This window comes from Ascaphus truei, unplaced genomic scaffold (genome assembly GCF_040206685.1).
Source record: "Ascaphus truei isolate aAscTru1 unplaced genomic scaffold, aAscTru1.hap1 HAP1_SCAFFOLD_2343, whole genome shotgun sequence".
Taxonomy (NCBI): domain Eukaryota; kingdom Metazoa; phylum Chordata; class Amphibia; order Anura; family Ascaphidae; genus Ascaphus; species Ascaphus truei.
The window spans coordinates 4,240-25,444 of record NW_027455263.1 but is presented as its reverse complement, the minus strand read 5'-3'; the positions used below and the strand labels follow the sequence as shown (position 1 = coordinate 25,444).

At 43.8% G+C, this 21,205-nt stretch overlaps 2 long non-coding RNA genes across 3 annotated transcripts; both read left to right on the top strand.

Moving 5' to 3' along the window:
• The first annotated feature begins 6,303 nt into the window (after positions 1-6,303).
• On the top strand, positions 6,304-14,506 carry LOC142478262 (uncharacterized). Its single transcript, XR_012793030.1, has 5 exons — positions 6,304-6,519; positions 7,963-8,074; positions 11,666-11,783; positions 12,770-12,834; positions 14,401-14,506. It is a non-coding gene; the product is annotated as an uncharacterized LOC142478262 (long non-coding RNA).
• Positions 14,507-16,931: 2,425 nt separating this feature from the next.
• Positions 16,932-21,001, top strand: LOC142478263 (uncharacterized). 2 transcript variants are annotated; one of them, XR_012793032.1, is made up of 4 exons: positions 16,932-17,040; positions 18,061-18,156; positions 19,601-19,704; positions 20,949-21,001. It is a non-coding gene; the product is annotated as an uncharacterized LOC142478263 (long non-coding RNA). The 2 variants fall into 2 exon arrangements; XR_012793031.1 differs by lacking the exon at positions 16,932-17,040 and having other exon boundaries at positions 17,908-18,156.
• The last annotated feature ends 204 nt before the right edge of the window (positions 21,002-21,205 follow it).

Here is a 21,205-nt window from a genome sequence, read left to right as displayed (position 1 = left end):
CTTATGCAAAGGGAAATTGTCCGCAGCGAAGTGAGATGTGTGCCTGTTTTAAGTCCTCCAGCTTAACGCCCCTACACCTCCCACTACACAGACATACTTACTTATGCATACACTGACATCTGGCATACCTACACACACCCCAGGGCCACTTCCTTCCCCTGATGTCAGGGAGAGGATTGGCATGCAGAGTGCAGTAAGTCTCCACGTTACTCTGGCCAACCGTCTTGGCCTACCCCCAGCATCTGTCACCCACAACATCTGTTCCCTCCTTGTAAAGTGCTGAACTATCTCACCTGGGTCAGTGCTATAGCTGATCACAGTGCCCGATCATGATGTCACTGTGACAGGCAGCAGTGCAGATTGACCGGTCAATCAATGCAGTGCCGCACCATATGCACTAAATGAGATTTCCGTGCCCCCTGTCAGGTTACTCCCTGGGCAGTGACCCTGCTCACCCCCTCCCCTAGTTCCACCTCTGACCACAATTATCTCTCTTGGAGAGTGTAGCAAATTGGTGTTGGTGGAATCTCACCTCTGCCATGCATGGTCACAATCTGGGCACAGGACCCAAATAGTGGGCAATGTGGCACTTCTTACAGTAGAGAATAAGTAACTATATTCTTTACTTGTGTATTAAGGACCTTATTTGCATTAAAATTCAGTCCCCATGGGACCAAGACTTTCTGGCTTACTGAACAAAGTGGAATTGTTTCGTAGAGGGTGGAGAATTGTATTTGATCTGAAATTACCCCCTCTGCACAAAATACAAACAATTATACACATACATGTACCTTGTGGAAGTTGTTGCCCTCTATCTTCCTGTGGTCTCTCCCTGTTTCTCACCGTGCCTCCTCCCATTTCCTTGCACCTCTGCGTCTCCGCATATATCCCTATACTCAGAGCCGGCTCCGGTCAGTGACATGGGATGCCCAAATATGAGCATATCCATACATGGGCATCCATGCCACTGACCGGAGCCCACTCTGTTGCGGATATGGAGAGAGACTGGGAGATTTACATCCCCTTATAATTCATATGGTGCATAGTACCGGCACGTATTGTTTTACCGTTACTGTGTACCTTCCTACTTTCACACTGGTACAGTATGTGCTGCAGTGGGACTGAGAGGGATATATTGGTAACACATAGTTATTGTTGGGGGAATTCAATCCATTTTGAAAATAGTAATGCAATGTTTTATACTTTTTTTTTTGCAGTAATGAAGAATGAAAAAGTTCTGTTAAAATTGAATTGGAGGTGAACTGGAATCATCATCAACTCTGCACCAGTGTGAATTGATGTTCTTTAATGTTCTGATAAGGTACATGCAACATCTCTTCCTCAACCCCTACACCACTCTCTGCCTCTTGCCTCTCTCTCTCCACCTCCCTGCTAAGCGTATTAACCCATCTAATGTAATCCACATTCCATGTCTCACTTTACTCTTCACTTCTCACGTGCCCTCTGGAATGTCTGCTCTCTGACTAACAAGGTCTATTTGTACATGACCTCTTCTGCTCTCATCATCCACCACTTCTCATTCCCCTCACCCCTGTCCTACTCGATACCTCAGCTTAATTGAACTCTCTCCTCTGACATCTACCCTTATCTCTAACCTCTCCTCACTTTCTGCTTAAACTAACTATCTTGTTAACTTTTACAATGCTATCATCTCCTCCTCCTCCCTCCTCCCTCCTCCATTATATATTTATATGCCCCTTCTAGGCTCTGACACACTCATCCCTCTAAGGCCATGATTATCATGGGCACATGCTTGGTCATCCACAGTGCGTGCGAGCGATGCAGAGCCGCCTCGGACCTCAGTGCAGGGATTGCTGCATACCCCAGCATCTGTCACCCACAAACAATACACACACTAATACTCCCCACAATACACACTATAATACCTCCTCAATACTAATCTCTCCAATAATATTATAGCTCCAAACACAATATACACAACACCCTTACACAAGATACACAATCTAGTACTCTCCTCTGCACCTCTACACACAATATAATACTCCCACACACACAATATACACACTACCCTCCTACCCCCATAAAATACAACCAATAATACACACACACTTTGTGGATGTTGGGACCAGCTCCCGGCATGCACCAGTGAAAGAGAGAGGCCAGCAGAAGCTCGGAAGAACTCCCTCTCTCCATCCGTGCCTCCCTCCGTTTCCCATCTTCTCCCTGTCTCTCTCCCTCCCTTTCCTTGCATCTCCCTGCGTCTTTACGTATACCCAGTCAGTGACGGCTCTGGTCACGTGATGCCTTAATATGGGCTTATCCATATATGTTCATCCACGTCACTAATGTGATGCCCGCACTGTTGCGGAGCTGGTACTTACGACGCGCACTTATTGTTTTATCAGTACTGCGTACCTGACTCTACCGGCCTACTTTCAACACTAGTACAATAAGTGCTTCACTACGAGTGAGTGGGGAATATTGGCATCACACAGTCACTGTTGAATATGCCATTCAATCCATTTTGAAAATAGTAATGCAATGTGGTTTTGTTTTGTTTGCTTTTTGCAGTAATGAAGAATGGATAAGTTATATTAAAATTAAATTGGAGGGGAACTGGATTCAGCATTTCATCATGAACTCTGCACTTGTGAGAATTTACCTTCTTGAATGCCCTGAGAGGTACACGCAACTTTAAGACTATAATCTGCTGTGCAAGCTTTCGTGCTATACCTCCCCCTCAGGTTTTGATTTATACATTTGCTCCCTCAATTCATGTCCTCTAATATTTGAAAGCTCTCTCCTAGCATTTTCTCTTTACCACAGAACGTCATCCCAATGTAACCTCTCTCTTGTTCTTTCTGCTTGCTGTTTCCTCACTCCTCTGTTAAACTTTTCTAATTTCTCTAACTTCCACACTCCTGCTTTTATCCACATGTTCTCCTCTTTCCTTCCCCTACCTTTGCATGTGTCTACACACTGCACCATTTGTACAGACCTCTATTGCAGCTATTTCTGCACTGCTCAATGAAAAGCACTCATGTACATCCTATTCTCTGCGCCCCCTCTCTCTGCGCCCCCTCTCTCTCTGCACCCCTCTCTCTCTGCGCCCCCTCTCTCTCTGCGCCCCCTCTCTCTCTGCGCCCCCTCTCTCTCTGCGCCCCCTCTCTCTCTGCGCCCCTTCTCTCTCTGCGCCCCCTCTCTCTCTGCGCCCCCTCTCTCTCTGCGCCCCCTCTCTCTCTGCGCCCCCTCTCTCTCTGCGCCCCCTCTCTCTCTGCGCCCCCTCTCTCTCTGCGCCCCCTCTCTCTCTGCGCCCCCTCTTTCTGCGCCCCCTCTCTCTGCGCCTATCTGTCTCATTCTCTCTACGTCCCTCTCTCTCTACATAGAGCTATCTCTGGCTCTCTCTACACCTATCTCTGTGTCTCCTTCTATGTTTGCTGATGTGTGGGATATCTCTTATAATCTTGAACCTGCTCATATACACATCGGGTCTCCCTGCCTCTGCCTCCCTGCTAAGAGTGTTAACCTATCTAATGTAATCCACATTCCTTTCCTTACTTTTCTCTTCCCTTCTCCTATGCCCTCTGGAATGTCCGTTCTCTGACTAACAAGGCTCTAGTTGTACATGACCTCTTCTGCTCTCATCATTCACAATCAGTCATTCCCCTCACCCCATCTTACCTGTCCCACTGATTTTCCTCTGCTTAATTAAACTCTCCTCTGACATCTACTCTAACCTCTCTGCTCTCTCTCTCTCTCTTTCTGCTTAAACTGACAATCTTATTAACTCTTACAATGCTATCCTCTATATGCCCCTTCAAGCTCTGACACACTCGTCCCTCTAACCCACACCCTTGGCTAAATTCCCAAACATGTTCATCACACTTCCACTCGCTGTTCTTAATGCCTATGAAGGAAATCTCACACTTGATGTTTGATTTTTCTACAGTAAAAATGTCTCCAGTCCTGTATAAAGCTGCTCTCTGGGGCCAAACCACACTACTTTTTTTTCCACATTCATCAACACACAAATTTAATTTACGCTGTCTTTTTTCCCCTGTATTTGACTCCCTCCACTAACCTTCTTCTCACACTTGCCATCCTTCCTTCACTTCTCCTCAAGCATTTGACTACTTCAGAGGCAAGGTGGATGCCACCCACAAGGAGATTCCTTCTGTCCCTTCCCCCTTCTCTCCTTCTACCTAATTCTCCTTCTGCATTTGACTCCTTTTCTTCTCTTACAGAGCTGGAAGCTAATCATCTTCTCTTCTCCCTCTACCACATGCCCTCTAGATCGTATCCCCTCACACCTTACTGCATCTCTTAGTCCCCACTCTCACCCACATCTTCAAGTCCTCCCTATTCTCTGGCTCTTTACCCTCTTACTTTAAGCCTGTAGTGGTCACCCTTTTCTCAGAAACAACCTACACCCTATGTGCCTTACTAACTACCGCCCTATATCCCTCCTGCTGTTTGTCTCCTAATTGCTAGAATGTCAACATTCTTAAATCACATGCCCTCCTGGATCCTTTACAACCTGCCTTTCGTACAGCTCGTTCTACAGACTGTGCTTAAAGCAAATTCCCAAGGTCACTTTTCCCTACTAATCCTACTTGATCTATCTGCTGCGTTTGATGCTCTCAATCACTCTCCTCCTTCATATTCTAAACTCTCTCTTGGTATCCGTAACACAGTTCTATCCTGGTTTTCATCATAACTTTCCTGTCACACATTCTCCATCTCTGTTGCTAACATGTCTTCGTCTTCTATTGATCTGTCTGTGGGTATACATCAGGGCTCTGTTCTGAGATCTCTCTTTCTCTCTACATACTATCATTTGGTGACCTCATCAACTCTTTGTGACAATCCTATAAATAACAAATACAAATATCAGGTCATGGGAATAAGTGATTTGGACATAAAAGTAACATTTCGGAAGTGTGGACAACTAATACATCTTGTAGATTGCCTTTACAGTGTGATGTCATTGATTCAGTAGATTGTGTGCAGACCAGGACTGCAGTACAGTGTCACTCACATGGATGACTTGCGTGGTAGAAGCTCAAGAACAAGGATGTCAAACTCCAGTCCTCGAGGGCAGCAAACAGGCCAGGTTTTCAGGATATCCCTACTGAAAACCTGGCCTGTTTGGGACCCTCGAGGACTGGAGTTTGACATGCATGCTCTAGAAGGAGCACAGCTGTGGGTGGGAGGTGGATTTGCTTTGCATCAAATGGTTTGGAGCAAGGTTTATTGTATGTATTATCATAATAACAATGCAATGCTTAACTTTTATTTCAGGAGGGATGACTGCAGAACAGAAGTGAATATTGAAGCCATGTGTTCCTTTTCTTGCAAAAGAGAAAATTTGAAGGACAGTTGAAGAGAAGGAAAATTACTACACAGAGACAGATAAGCAATGTGTATATTTCTCATTTACCATTTAGTATTTGTCGTTTTATTGACTCCACACAATCCGGCTGCTACGGGTTTCACATTGAATATTTTCATCTCTACTCTACCCCTTCCTGTGATCTGAACCATGCAAGTTTTCGTTGATTCAATACATCATGAGTAGAGGGTGGCTACAGTATGAAGTAAAGACCCAAGGACCACATCTACTACCATTCATAACAAGAACATGTGCAGTAGCGCACAGCTGCAGTTCTATGTGATTGTTATGAAAGGTTGAGGTGGTTCAATTCTATGAATCTGGAGTGGGATGGATCCTGTTTGCATCATATGGTTTCATCTAGGCCAGTAGATTATATAACTCTCAGTACAGGTTACACATGGCATCAGTATTAGTGATTTAAAGAGGAGGAAAGCTTCAATGTGGAGAACAAAGCCAAGTAATGTTGAAGTTACTCCTTTTACCATTTACTTGGTCAGTCTGTACTGTCTACTCTCCACACAGCTGCTAAGGATCTTCCATTTTAAATACTTTCACCTCCTATTCTGCACTGCTTTGCTGCCCATTATTCAGAGATGCGTTCCAGTCATGTTTAGCACTCTGAATCTCTCTGCAGTCATTGGTTCAGCACATCATGGGTAGAGCATGGCTACAGATACAGCAAGCTATTATTATTTTACCGGCTGATCACCCATAATATTGCATTAAAACATAGAATATCACTTAATTTCCAAAAGATTCAGTGATGCTGATAATGCAGAATCTCACAACATTTCCCATCATAATGCCATAATGCACAAGTGGGAGAAATAATCCTTGCTATATCTGTACATTGTGTGACGTATTACCTCCATGACCAATGAGAGCAAGTACATCTTCTGTATAGAGCGGCTGTGTTATGATGCAGTTATTGATCATCATTGACATAATCACAAGAATCTTATGCAAAGGGAAATTGTCCGCAGCGAAGTGAGATTTCAGCCCCCAAACGTCTGTAATATTAATGCAATGTCTTACTTTTGTTGCAGTGAACACTGAAGAGACGGATCTACTACAACACTGTACAGAATGAGCATACGCTACAAGCAGCAAAATGATCTTGCAGTTGACAGTATGTTGTTCTGGTAATGTGCACAATTATTATTTATGGGCTACACACCACAGTGCTGGACATATTCTGTTAACTTCAACTCTACTCCTAACATGGAGATGTCTTCCTGGTGTTACTGATTCAGTACATCATATGCACAGTGTGGTTATGATATGATGGATTGATTTAATGAACCCACCAACCAATGATGACATCTGCATCATCTTCTGTAAAGTGCAGCTACAGCATGATATTATCAGCATTTGGTGCGGTATAATCAGAGGTATCTATGTGCTTTTGTGCCTGTTTTAAGTCCTCCAGCTTAACGCCCCTACACCTCCCACTACACAGGCATACTTACTTATGCATACACTGACATCTGGCATACCTACACACACCCCAGGGCCACTTCCTTCCCCTGATGTCAGGGAGAGGATGGGCATGCAGAGTGCAGTAAGTCTCCACGTTACTCTGGCCAACAGTCTTGGCCTACCTCCAGCATCTGTCACCCACAACATCTGTTCCCTCCTTGTAAAGTGCTGAACTATCTCACCTGGGTCAGTGCTATAGCTGATCACAGTGCCCGATCAGGATGTCACTGTGACAGGCAGCAGTGCAGATTGACCGGTCAATCAATGCAGTGCCGCAACATATGCACTAAATGAGATTTCCGTGCCCCCAGTCAGGTTACTCCCTGGGCAGTGACCCTGCTCACACCCTCCCCTAGTTCCACCTCTGATCACAATTATCTCTCTTGGAGAGTGTAGCAAATTGGAGTTGGGGGAATCTCACCTCTGCCATGCATGGTCACAATCTGGGCACAGGACCCAAATAGTGGGCAATGTGGCACTTCTTACAGTAGAGAATAAGTAACTTTATTCTTTACTTGTGTATTAAGGACCTTATTTGCATTAAATTCAGTCCACATGGGACCAAGACTTTCTGGCTTACTGAACAAAGTGGAATTGTTTCGTAGAGGGTGGAGAATTGTATTTTATCTGAAATTACCCCCTCTGCACAAAATACAAACAATTATACCCATACAAGTACCTTGTGGAAGTTGTTGCCCTCTATCTTCCTGTGGTCTCTCCCTGTTTCTCACCGTGCCTCCTCCCATTTCCTTGCACCTCTGCGTCTCCGCATATATCCCTATACTCAGAGCCGGCTCCGGTCAGTGACATGGGATGCCCAAATATGAGCATACCCATATATGGGCATCCATGCCACTGACCGGAGCCCGCTCTGTTGCGGATATGGAGAGAGACTGGGAGATTTACATCCCCTTATAATTCATATGGTGCATAGTACCGGCACGTATTGTTTTACTGGTACTGTGTACCTTCTTACTTTCACACTGGTACAGTATGTGCTGCAGTGGGACTGAGAGGGATATATTGGTAACACATAGTCATTGGTGGGGGAATTCAATCCATTTTGAAAATAGTAATGCATTGTTTTTTACTTTTTTTTTTTGCAGTAATGAAGAATGAAAAAGTTCTGTTAAAATTGAATTGGACGTGAACTGGATTCAGCATTTCATCATCAACTCTGCACCAGTGTGAATTGACGTTCTTTAATGTTCTGACAAGGTACATGCAACATCTCTTCCTCTACCCCTACACCACCCTCTGCCTCTTGCCTCTCTCTCCACCTCCCTGCTAAGCGTATTAACCCATCTAATGTAATCCACATTCCTTGTCTCACTTTACTCTTCACTTCTCACGTGCCCTCTGGAATGTCCACCACTTCTCATTCCCCTCACCCCTGTCCTACTCGATACCTCAGCTTAATTGAACTCTCTCCTCTGACATCTACCCTTATCTCTAACCTCTCCTCACTTTCTGCTTAAACTATCTATCTTGTTAACTCTTACAATGCTATCATCTCCTCCTCCCTCCTCCTCCATCATCTATATGCCCCTTCTAGGCTCTGACACACTCATCCCTCTAAGGCCGTGATTGTCATGGGCACACGCTTGGTCGTCCACAGTGCGTGCGAGCGATGCAGAGCCTCCCCGTCGCCTCGGACCTCAGTGCAGGGATTGCTGGAGCGACAGGCATGCGCTAACTTTGCCTTCTGTTGCGTGCTTACTATAGACGCAGCCTAACCCATGCATTGGTTTAATTCACAAGCACGCTCTCATCACACTTCATCACATCACACTGCTGCTCTTAACACCTATGGAGGAAATCTCACAGTCTGATTTTCTACACTAAACCTTTGTCCTGTTCTGTAAAACTCTGCTCCTTTTTTTAAGGTCAAACACTACTTTTTCCTCACTCATCAACACTCCAATTTCATTCACACTGTCTTCTATGTATTTGAGTCCCACCACTGACTTTCTCCTCCCACTTAACATCCATCCTTTATTTCTCCTCAAGCCTTTGCTCACTTGAGGCAAGGTGGATGCCATCCACAAGTAGATTCGTTCTCTCCCTTCCCCCTCTCTCTTTTTCTATCTAGATCTCATTGCACTCTTGACTCCTTTTCTCCTGTCACAAAGCTGGAACCTGATCTTCTCTTCTCCCTCTACCACATGCCCTCTCAATCCTATATTCTCACTCTCACCCACATCTTCAATTCCTCCATATCCTTTGGCTCTTTCAACTCTTCCTTTTAAGCATGCAGTGGTCACCCCTATTCTCAAAAATAACCTTGACCTTGTGTGAATTTCTAACTATCGCCCTGTATCCGTCCTACCATTTGCCTCCTAATTGCTAGAACGTCTTGTGATCTCCCGTTTGATCAACATTCTTAAATCACATGCTCCTCTGGGCCCTTCACAATCTGCCTTTCCCAATGTAACCAATTATGTACATAAAGAAAATTCCCAAGGTCCATTTTACTTACTAATCCTGCTTGATCTCTCTTCTGCTTTTGATACTGTCAATCACTCTTCTCATTCATATTCTAAACTCTTTCTTCGTATCCGCAGCAAACTTATATCCTGGTTTTCATCATACTTCTCCATCACACATTCTCCATCTCTGTTGCTAACGTGTCTTTGTCTCCTGTTGTTTTGTCTGTTGGTATACCTCAGGACTCTGTTCTGGGACCTCTCTCACTACATACTATCACTAGTTGACCTTATCAACTATTTTGGCCCTTGATATCATCTCTATGCAGATGATACACACACCTATCCACCCTACCGTCACTCCTGCAATTTAGTTCCTAGTTTCGGGTGGCCTCCTGGCTATATCCTCCATGGATGACACTCTTCTGCCTTAAACCTAATGTCTAAAACTGAGCTCCTCATATTTCCCCCTAAATCTGGCCTAATATCACCTTTCTCCATCGCAGTAAACAGTACTACCATCATCCTGTCATGAAAGCACATTGCCTAGGAGTAACATTTGACTCTTCCCTTTCCATCTTCATTCACGACACTGGCTAAAGTTTGTTGATTCTTTCTCTGTAATATTTCCAAGATTTGCCCTTTTCTCTGTCAATCTACTGCTAAAACGCCAATGCATGCCCTTATCGTATGGGTTAACATACTGCTAACAGGGCTCCCTGCTTCACAACTTTCTCATTTGCAATCTATCCAAAACTCTGCTGCTTGAATAATTTCCCTTTCTCCCACAACAGTATCTGCTCATCTCCTCCTCCTCCTTAAATCCCTCTCCTTGCTTCCCATCAAGTTTCAGATCACCTACAAAGTTCTCCTCCTTACCTTTTTGTTAAGGTTCTCTATTAGTGGTGTACCGAGTACCCGGCGTTACCCGACACATTTCCAGCTACCCGGACATTACTCGAAACCGGCCACTGAGAAGTGGACTTGGCCGGGTAATACCCGGCGTCGGGTAATACCCGGCGTCGGGTAATGTCAGGGCAGCTGGAAATAATCTTTTATACTTACCTTTCCTAAGACATCTAGGATCAGCAGCAGCAGTCCTCTGATGTTGGCAGCATCAGAGGTGTCTTCACCTGGCGGGGGGAGCTGCAGGAATCACTTCCACAGCACCGAAGCAGGTAAGCTGTGTCTGTGAGCCTGCAGCTCCCCCGCCAGCTGAAGACACCACAGATGCTGCCACCGTCACAGGACTGCTGCTGATCCTAGATGTCACTGCCACCCGGAAGGTAAGTGCCAAACCGTGTACCCGACCGGGTAGAACCTTTCATTTTGGCCGGGTACCCGTTACCCATTTTTTTATAGTTGAGGACCCAGTCCAACACTATTCTCTATTCATCTGCTCCTTCCTACATATCATCTTTGGTCTCGTTATGCCCTTCCTCGTCTCCTAAGCTCTACTAATAACTGTCTCCATTATACTTCTTACACCTCTACTGCGCACTCGCTCTCTTGCCTGAAACCCTTTCCCATCAATTTACCTGTGAAACTCACACACACTCAGTATATGCCAACATACCCTCTTCCACCCACATTTAAGATCAACCTTAAAATTCACAACTTAAATGAAGCATTTCTATAGCTTTTACTCGTTGCTACTGTCACTCATTCAGTCACTAACTATTGTTCCCAAGAAGTGCTTTATACTACAGTACCCACCATTAAGGACAAGCATTGTCATCTACTGCACTTGTTCCCCCACCTGTTGTCTCTCTGTAAGTCTCCTTACATTTCTCTTAGATTGTAAACTACCCAGGACAGGGATTTACTTTCCTATTGTCTGTTTTTGTTTGTTGAACTTATTGTATAATAATTTCCTGTACTTTTTGGTCTCTCTTGTAAAGCGCTGAGTACACAATGGGTGGTATATAAATAGAGATATATGCAGAGTCTAGAGACAAGGCACACGTGTATAGGTAGCTACAGTTTATCCGGGACCGTATGCATCCTTGAAGTGCCTGTCCCAGTTATTTTCTATTGATTGCAATGTAGGAGTGTCTGTCCTGTCTTATTTTTTTTATTATTATTATTATTATTATTATTATTATATATACAAAGATATATACAAAGATTGTTTCCTGTCGTTAGCATGACATTGTGTGACACAGTGTGATGTCATTGATTCAGTAGATTGTGTGCAGACCGGGACTGCAGTACAGTTTCACTGACATGAATAACTTGTGTGATAGAAGCTCTAGAAGGAGCACAGCTGTGGGAGGGAGGTGGATTTGCTTTGTATCACATGGTTTGGAGCAAGGTTCATTGTATGTATCGTCAATAATAATTATAATAATAATAATGCAATGCTTAACTTTTTTATTTCAAGAGGAAAGACTGCAGAACAGAAGTGAATATTGAAGCCATGTGTTCATTTTCTTGCAAAATAGAAAATTGAAGGACAGTTGAAGAGGAGGAAAATGACTACACAGACAGATAAGCAATGTGTATATTTCTCATTTAGTATTTGTCGTTTTATTGACTCCAAAAAATCCGGCTGCTAAGGGTTTCGCATTGGACATATTCACCTCTACTCCACCCCTTCCTGTGATCTGTACCATGCAGATTTTTGTTGATTCAATACATCATGAATAGAGTGTGGCTACAGTATGAAGTACTGACCCAAGGACCACATCTACTACCATTCATAACAAGAACATGTGCAGTAGCGCACTGCTGCAGTTCTATGTTATTGCTATGAAAGGTTGAGGTGGTGCAATCATATGAATCTTGAGTGGGAGGGATCCTGTTTGCATCATTTAATTTGATCTAGGCCAGTAGAGTATATACCTCTCAGTACAGGTTACATATGGCATCAGTATTAGTGATTTAAAGAACAGAAAAACAGGAGTGGAGAACAAAACCAAGTAATGTTGAAGTTACTACTTTTTACTATTTACTTGGTCAGTCTGTACTGTCTACTCCCCACACAGCTGCTAAGGGTTTCCATTTGAGATACATTCACCTTCTACTCTGCACTACTGTGCTACCCTCTATTCAGAGATGAGTTCAAGTCATGTTTACCACTCTAAATCGCTCTGCAGTCATTGATTCAGCACATCATGGGTAGAGCATGGCTATAGATACAGCAAGCTTTATTTTACCCTAATATTGCATCAAAAAATAGAATATCACTCAGTTTCCTACAGATTTACTGATGCTGATAATGCAGAATCTCACCCTCCCATAATAATACACCAGAGGAAGAAATAATCCTTGCTATATATGTACATTGTGTGACATATTGCCTCCATGACCATTGATGGCAAATACATATTCTGTATAGAGCAGCTGTGTTATGATGTAGTTGTTATTGATCATCATTGAGATATAATCACAAGAATCTTATGCAAAGGGAAACTGTCATTAGCATAGTGGGATTTCAGCCCCCAAACTTCTGTAATATTAAGGCAATGTCTTACTTTTATTGCAGTGAACACCGAAGAGACGGATCTACTACAACAGCAAAATGATCATGCAGTTGACAATGTTGTTCTGGTAATGTGCACAATTATTATGTATGGGCTCCACACCACAGTGCTGGACATATTTTGTTAACTTCAACACTACCCCTACCATGGAGATGTCTTCCTGTGATTGGTGTTACTGATTCAGTACATCATATGCACAGTGTGGCTATTATATGATGGATTGATTTAATGAACCCACCAAACACTGATGACATCTGTATCATCTTCTGTAAAGTGCATCTACAGCAGGATATTATCAGCATTTGGGGTGATATAATCAGAGGCATCTATGTGCTTTTGTGCTGGGTAAAGTCCTCCAGCTGAACCGCCCCCCGCCACCCACCCCCCTACACCTCCTGCCACACAGGCAAACTTACTTACACACACAGCACACTTACTTATGCACACTGACACTTGGCATACCTACACACACACACCCCACAGCCACTGGCATGCATGCAGAGTCCTGGGCATGCAGGATGGGCATGCAGAGTACAGAATATCTCCACCTTGCTCTGGCCCGTACTCTTGGCCTACCCCCAGCATCTGTCACCCACAACCTCTGTTCCCTCCCTGTAAATTGCTGCACTAACACACCTTGGTCAGCGCTGCAACCGATCACAGCACCGGATCATGTCACTGTGATAGGAAGCAGTGCTAATTGACCGGTCAATCAATGCCACGTGGCAACATACGCACCAAAAGAGATTTCCATGCCCCCTGACAGGCTACTCCCTGGGCAGTGACCCTGCTCATCTTCCACCTCTGATCACAATATTCTCTCTTGGAGAGTGTAGCAAATTGGAGTTGGGGGAATTTCACCTCTGCAGTGCATGTAGAGTCCTGTATGCAGAGTACAGAAAGTCTCCACCTTAGTCTGGCCCGTACTCTTGGCCTACCCACAGCATCTGTCACCCACAAATAATAAATACACTAATACTCCCCACAATACACACTTTAATACCTCCTCAATAATAATCTCCCCAATAATATTATAGTCTTAAACACAATATACACAATACCCCCTAACACAAGATACCCAATCTAACACTCTCCTCTGCACCTCAACATAATATACACACTATAATACCCTACACACAATATAATACTCCCACACACACACAATATACACACTATCCTCCTACCGCCATAAAACACAACCAATAATACACACACACTTTGTGGATGTTGGGACCAGCTCCTTGCATGCACCAGTGAAAGAGAGAGGCCTGCCATCCGTGCCTCCCTCCGTTTCCCATCTTCTCCCTGTCTCTCTCCCTCCCTTTCTTTGCATCTCCCTGCATCTTTGCGTATACCCAGTCAGTGACGGCTCCGGTCACGTGATGCCTTAATATGGGCTTATCCATATATCTGTTGCAGAGATGGAGAGAGACCTGGAGATTTTACATTTCCTTATAATTCATATTGGTACTTAGTACGGGCACTTATTGTTTTATCAGTACTGGGTACCTGACCGTACTGGCCTACGAGTGAGAAGGCAATATTGGCATCACACAGTTACTGTTGAATATGTCATTCAATCCATTTTGAAAATAGTAATGCAATGTGGTTTTGTTTTGTTTGCTTTTTGCAGTAATGAAGAATGAAAAAGTTATATTAAAATTAAATTGGAGGGGAACTGGATTCAGCATTTCTTCATGAACTCTGCACTTGTGAGCATTGACCTTCTTGAGTGCCCTGACAGGTACACGCAACTTTAAGACTATAATCTTCATCAACTGCTGTGCTTTCGTGCTATACTAAAGCTTTCGTGCTATACCTCCCCCTCCGGTTTTGATTTATACATTTGCTCTCTCAATTCATGTCCTCTAATATCTGGAGGCTCTCTCCTAGCATTTCTCTCTACCACAGCACGTCATCCCAATGTAACCTCTCTCTTGTTCTTTCTGTTTACTGTTTCCTCACTGCTCTGTAAAACTTTTCTAATTTCTCTAACTTCCACACTCCTGCTTTTATCCACATGTTCTATACACTTTCCTTCCCCTACCTTTGCATGTGTCTACACAAAGCACCATTTGTACAGACCTCTATTGCAGCTATTTCTGCACTGCTCAATGAAATGCTCTCCTGCACATCCTATTCTCTTCCACCTTCCCTCATTCTCTACGCCCCCTCTCAAAGCCCCCTCTCTCTATGTCTCCTCTCTCTACGCCTATCTGTCTCATTCTCTTGATGCCCTTCTCTCTCTACATATCCCTATCTCTGTCTCTCTCTACACCTATCTCTGTGTCTCCTTCTATGCTCGCTGATGTTGGGGGATATCTCTTATAATCTTGGACCGGCTCATATACACATCAGGCCTCCCTACTAAGAGTGTTAACCTATCTAATGTAATCCACATTCCTTTCCTTACTTTTCTCTTCCCTTCTCCTGTGCCCTCTGGAATGTCCACTCTTACTAACAAGGCTCTAGTTGTACATAACCTCTTCTGCTCTCATCAGTCACAATCAGTCATTCCCCTCACCGCATCTTACCTGTCCCACTGATTTGCCTCTGCTTAATTAAACTCTCCTCTGACATCTACTCTAACCTCTCTTCTCTCTTCTCTCTCTCTCTTTCTGCTTAAACTAACAATCTTATTAACTCTTACAATGCTATCCTCCTATCTATATGCCCCCTATAGGCTCTGACACACTCATCCCTCTAACCCACACCTTTGGCTAAATTCCCAAACACACTCATCACACTTCCACTCGCTGTTCTTAATACCTACGGAGGAAATCTCACACTTTGTTTGATTTTTCTACAGTAAAAATGTCTCCTGTCCTGTATAAAGCTGCTCTCTAGGGCTAAATACACTACTTTTTTCCACACTCATCAACACTCAAATTTAATTTACGCTGTTTTTTTCTCTGTATTTGACTCCCTCCACTGACCTTCTCCTCCCACTTGCCATCCTTCCTTCACTTCTCCTCAAGCATTTGACTACTTCAGAGGCAAGGAGGATGCCACCCACAAGGAGATTCCTTCTGTCCCTTCCCCCTTCTCTCCTTCTACCTAATTCTCCTTCTGCATTTGACTCCTTTTCTTCTCTTACAGAGCTGGAAGCTAATCATCTTCTCTTCTCCCTCTACCACATGCCCTCTAGATCGTATCCCCTCACACCTTACTGCATCTCTTAGTCCCCACTCTCACCCACATCTTCAATTCCTCCCTATTCTCTGGCTCTTTACCCTCTTACTTTAAGCCTGTAGTGGTCACCCTTTTCTCAGAAACAACCTACACCCTATGTGCCTTACTAACTACCGCCCTGTATCCCTCCTGCTGTTTGTCTCCTAATTGCTAGAATGTCAACATTCTTAAATCACATGCCCTCCTGGATCCTTTACAACCTGCCTTTCGTACAGCTCGTTCTACAGACTGTGCTTAAAGCAAATTCCCAAGGTTTTTCCCTACTAATCCTACTTGATCTATCTGCTGCGTTTGATGCTCTCAATCACTCTCCTCCTTCATATTCTAAACTCTCTCTTGGTATCCGTAACACAGTTCTATCCTGGTTTTCATCATAACTTTCCTGTCACACATTCTCCATCTCTGTTGCTAACATGTCTTCGTCTTCTATTGATCTGTCTGTGGGTATACATCAGGGCTCTGTTCTGAGATCTCTCTTTCTCTCTACATACTATCATTTGGTGACCTCATCAACTCTTTGTGACAATCCTATAAATAACAAATACAAATATCAGGTCATGGGAATAAGTGATTTGGACATAAAAGTAACATTTCGGAAGTGTGGACAACTAATACATCTTGTAGATTGCCTTTACAGTGTGATGTCATTGATTCAGTAGATTGTGTGCAGACCAGGACTGCAGTACAGTGTCACTCACATGGATGACTTGCGTGGTAGAAGCTCAAGAACAAGGATGTCAAACTCCAGTCCTCGAGGGCAGCAAACAGGCCAGGTTTTCAGGATATCCCTACTGAAAACCTGGCCTGTTTGGGACCCTCGAGGACTGGAGTTTGACATGCATGCTCTAGAAGGAGCACAGCTGTGGGTGGGAGGTGGATTTGCTTTGCATCAAATGGTTTGGAGCAAGGTTTATTGTATGTATTATCATAATAACAATGCAATGCTTAACTTTTATTTCAGGAGGGATGACTGCAGAACAGAAGTGAATATTGAAGCCATGTGTTCCTTTTCTTGCAAAAGAGAAAATTTGAAGGACAGTTGAAGAGAAGGAAAATTACTACACAGAGACAGATAAGCAATGTGTATATTTCTCATTTACCATTTAGTATTTGTCGTTTTATTGACTCCACACAATCCGGCTGCTACGGGTTTCACATTGAATATTTTCATCTCTACTCTACCCCTTCCTGTGATCTGAACCATGCAAGTTTTCGTTGATTCAATACATCATGAGTAGAGGGTGGCTACAGTATGAAGTAAAGACCCAAGGACCACATCTACTACCATTCATAACAAGAACATGTGCAGTAGCGCACAGCTGCAGTTCTATGTGATTGTTATGAAAGGTTGAGGTGGTTCAATTCTATGAATCTGGAGTGGGATGGATCCTGTTTGCATCATATGGTTTCATCTAGGCCAGTAGATTATATAACTCTCAGTACAGGTTACACATGGCATCAGTATTAGTGATTTAAAGAGGAGGAAAGCTTCAATGTGGAGAACAAAGCCAAGTAATGTTGAAGTTACTCCTTTTACCATTTACTTGGTCAGTCTGTACTGTCTACTCTCCACACAGCTGCTAAGGATCTTCCATTTTAAATACTTTCACCTCCTATTCTGCACTGCTTTGCTGCCCATTATTCAGAGATGCGTTCCAGTCATGTTTAGCACTCTGAATCTCTCTGCAGTCATTGGTTCAGCACATCATGGGTAGAGCATGGCTACAGATACAGCAAGCTATTATTATTTTACCGGCTGATCACCCATAATATTGCATTAAAACATAGAATATCACTTAATTTCCAAAAGATTCAGTGATGCTGATAATGCAGAATCTCACAACATTTCCCATCATAATGCCATAATGCACAAGTGGGAGAAATAATCCTTGCTATATCTGTACATTGTGTGACATATTACCTCAATGACCAATGAGAGCAAGTACATCTTCTGTATAGAGCGGCTGTGTTATGATGCAGTTATTGATCATCATTGACATAATCACAAGAATCTTATGCAAAGGGAAATTGTCCGCAGCGAAGTGAGATTTCAGCCCCCAAACGTCTGTAATATTAATGCAATGTCTTACTTTTGTTGCAGTGAACACTGAAGAGACGGATCTACTACAACACTGTACAGGATGAGCATACGCTACAAGCAGCAAAATGATCTTGCAGTTGACAGTATGTTGTTCTGGTAATGTGCACAATTATTATTTATGGGCTACACACCACAGTGCTGGACATATTCTGTTAACTTCAACTCTACTCCTAACATGGAGATGTCTTCCTGGTGTTACTGATTCAGTACATCATATGCACAGTGTGGTTATGATATGATGGATTGATTTAATGAACCCACCAACCAATGATGACATCTGCATCATCTTCTGTAAAGTGCAGCTACAGCATGATATTATCAGCATTTGGTGCGGTATAATCAGAGGTATCTATGTGCTTTTGTGCCTGTTTTAAGTCCTCCAGCTTAACGCCCCTACACCTCCCACTACACAGGCATACTTACTTATGCATACACTGACATCTGGCATACCTACACACACCCCAGGGCCACTTCCTTCCCCTGATGTCAGGGAGAGGATGGGCATGCAGAGTGCAGTAAGTCTCCACGTTACTCTGGCCAACAGTCTTGGCCTACCTCCAGCATCTGTCACCCACAACATCTGTTCCCTCCTTGTAAAGTGCTGAACTATCTCACCTGGGTCAGTGCTATAGCTGATCACAGTGCCCGATCAGGATGTCACTGTGACAGGCAGCAGTGCAGATTGACCGGTCAATCAATGCAGTGCCGCAACATATGCACTAAATGAGATTTCCGTGCCCCCAGTCAGGTTACTCCCTGGGCAGTGACCCTGCTCACACCCTCCCCTAGTTCCACCTCTGATCACAATTATCTCTCTTGGAGAGTGTAGCAAATTGGAGTTGGGGGAATCTCACCTCTGCCATGCATGGTCACAATCTGGGCACAGGACCCAAATAGTGGGCAATGTGGCACTTCTTACAGTAGAGAATAAGTAACTTTATTCTTTACTTGTGTATTAAGGACCTTATTTGCATTAAATTCAGTCCACATGGGACCAAGACTTTCTGGCTTACTGAACAAAGTGGAATTGTTTCGTAGAGGGTGGAGAATTGTATTTTATCTGAAATTACCCCCTCTGCACAAAATACAAACAATTATACCCATACAAGTACCTTGTGGAAGTTGTTGCCCTCTATCTTCCTGTGGTCTCTCCCTGTTTCTCACCGTGCCTCCTCCCATTTCCTTGCACCTGTGCGTCTCCGCATATATCCCTATACTCAGAGCCGGCTCCGGTCAGTGACATGGGATGCCCAAATATGAGCATACCCATATATGGGCATCCATGCCACTGACCGGAGCCCGCTCTGTTGCGGATATGGAGAGAGACTGGGAGATTTACATCCCCTTATAATTCATATGGTGCATAGTACCGGCACGTATTGTTTTACCGGTACTGTGTACCTTCCTACTTTCACACTGGTACAGTATATGCTGCAGTGGGACTGAGAGGGATATATTGGTAACACATAGTCATTGTTGGGGGAATTCAATCCATTTTGAAAATAGTAATGAAATGTTTTTTACTTTTCTTTTTTTTCAGTAATGAAGAATGAAACATTTCTGTTAAAATTGAATTGGAGGTGAACTGGATTCATCATCAACTCTGCACCAGTGTGAATTGATGTTCTTTAATGTTCTGATAAGGTACATGCAACATCTCTTCCTCAACCCCTGCACCACTCTCTGCCTCTTGCCTCTCTCTCTCCACCTCCCTGCTAAGCGTATTAACCCATCTAATGTAATCCACATTCCATGTCTCACTTTACTCTTCACTTCTCACGTGCCCTCTGGAATGACTGCTCTCTGACTAACAAGGTCTATTTGTACATGACCTCTTCTGCTCTCATCATCCACCACCTCTCATTCCCCTCACCCCTGTCCTACTCGATACCTCAGCTTAATTGAACTCTCTCCTCTGACATCTACCCTTATCTCTAACCTCTCCTCACTTTCTGCTTAAACTAACTATCTTGTTAACTTTTACAATGCTATCATCTCCTCCTCCTCCCTCCTCCTCCTCCCTCCTCCTCCTCCCTCCTCCATCATATATATGCCCCTTCTAGGCTCTGACACACTCATCCCTCTAAGGCCATGATTATCATGGGCACATGCTTGGTCATCCACAGTGTGTGCGAGCGATGCAGAGCCGCCTCGGACCTCAGTGCAGGGATTGCTGCATACCCCCAGCATCTGTCACCCACAAACAATACACACACTAATACTCCCCACAATACACACTATAATACCTCCTCAATACTAATCTCCCCAATAATATTATAGCTCCAAACACAATATACACAACACCCTTACACAAGATACACAATCTAGTACTCTCCTCTGCACCTCTACACACAATATAATACTCCCACACACACAATATACACACTACCCTCCTACCCCCATAAAATACAACCAATAATACACACACACTTTGTGGATGTTGGGACCAGCTCCCGGCATGCACCAGTGAAAGAGAGAGGCCCGCAGAAGCTCGGAAGAACTCCCTCCATCCGTGCCTTCCTCCGTTTCACATCTTCTCCCTGTCTCTCTCCCTCCCTTTCCTTGCATCTCCCTGCGTCTTTACGTATACCCAGTCAGTGACGGCTCTGGTCACGTGATGCCTTAATATGGGCTTATCCATATATGTTCATCCACGTCACTAATGTGATGCCCGCACTGTTGCGGAGCTGGTACTTACGACGCGCACTTATTGTTTTATCAGTACTGCGTACCTGACTCTACCGGCCTACTTTCAACACTAGTACAATAAGTGCTTCACTACGAGTGAGTGGGGAATATTGGCATCACACAGTCACTGTTGAATATGCCATTCAATCCATTTTGAAAATAGTAATGCAATGTGGTTTTGTTTTGTTTGCTTTTTGCAGTAATGAAGAATGGATAAGTTATATTAAAATTAAATTGGAGGGGAACTGGATTCAGCATTTCATCATGAACTCTGCACTTGTGAGAATTTACCTTCTTGAATGCCCTGACAGGTACACGCAACTTTAAGACTATAATCTGCTGTGCAAGCTTTCGTGCTATACCTCCCCCTCAGGTTTTGATTTATACATTTGCTCCCTCAAGTCATGTCCTCTAATATTTGAAAGCTCTCTCCTAGCATTTTCTCTCTACCACAGAA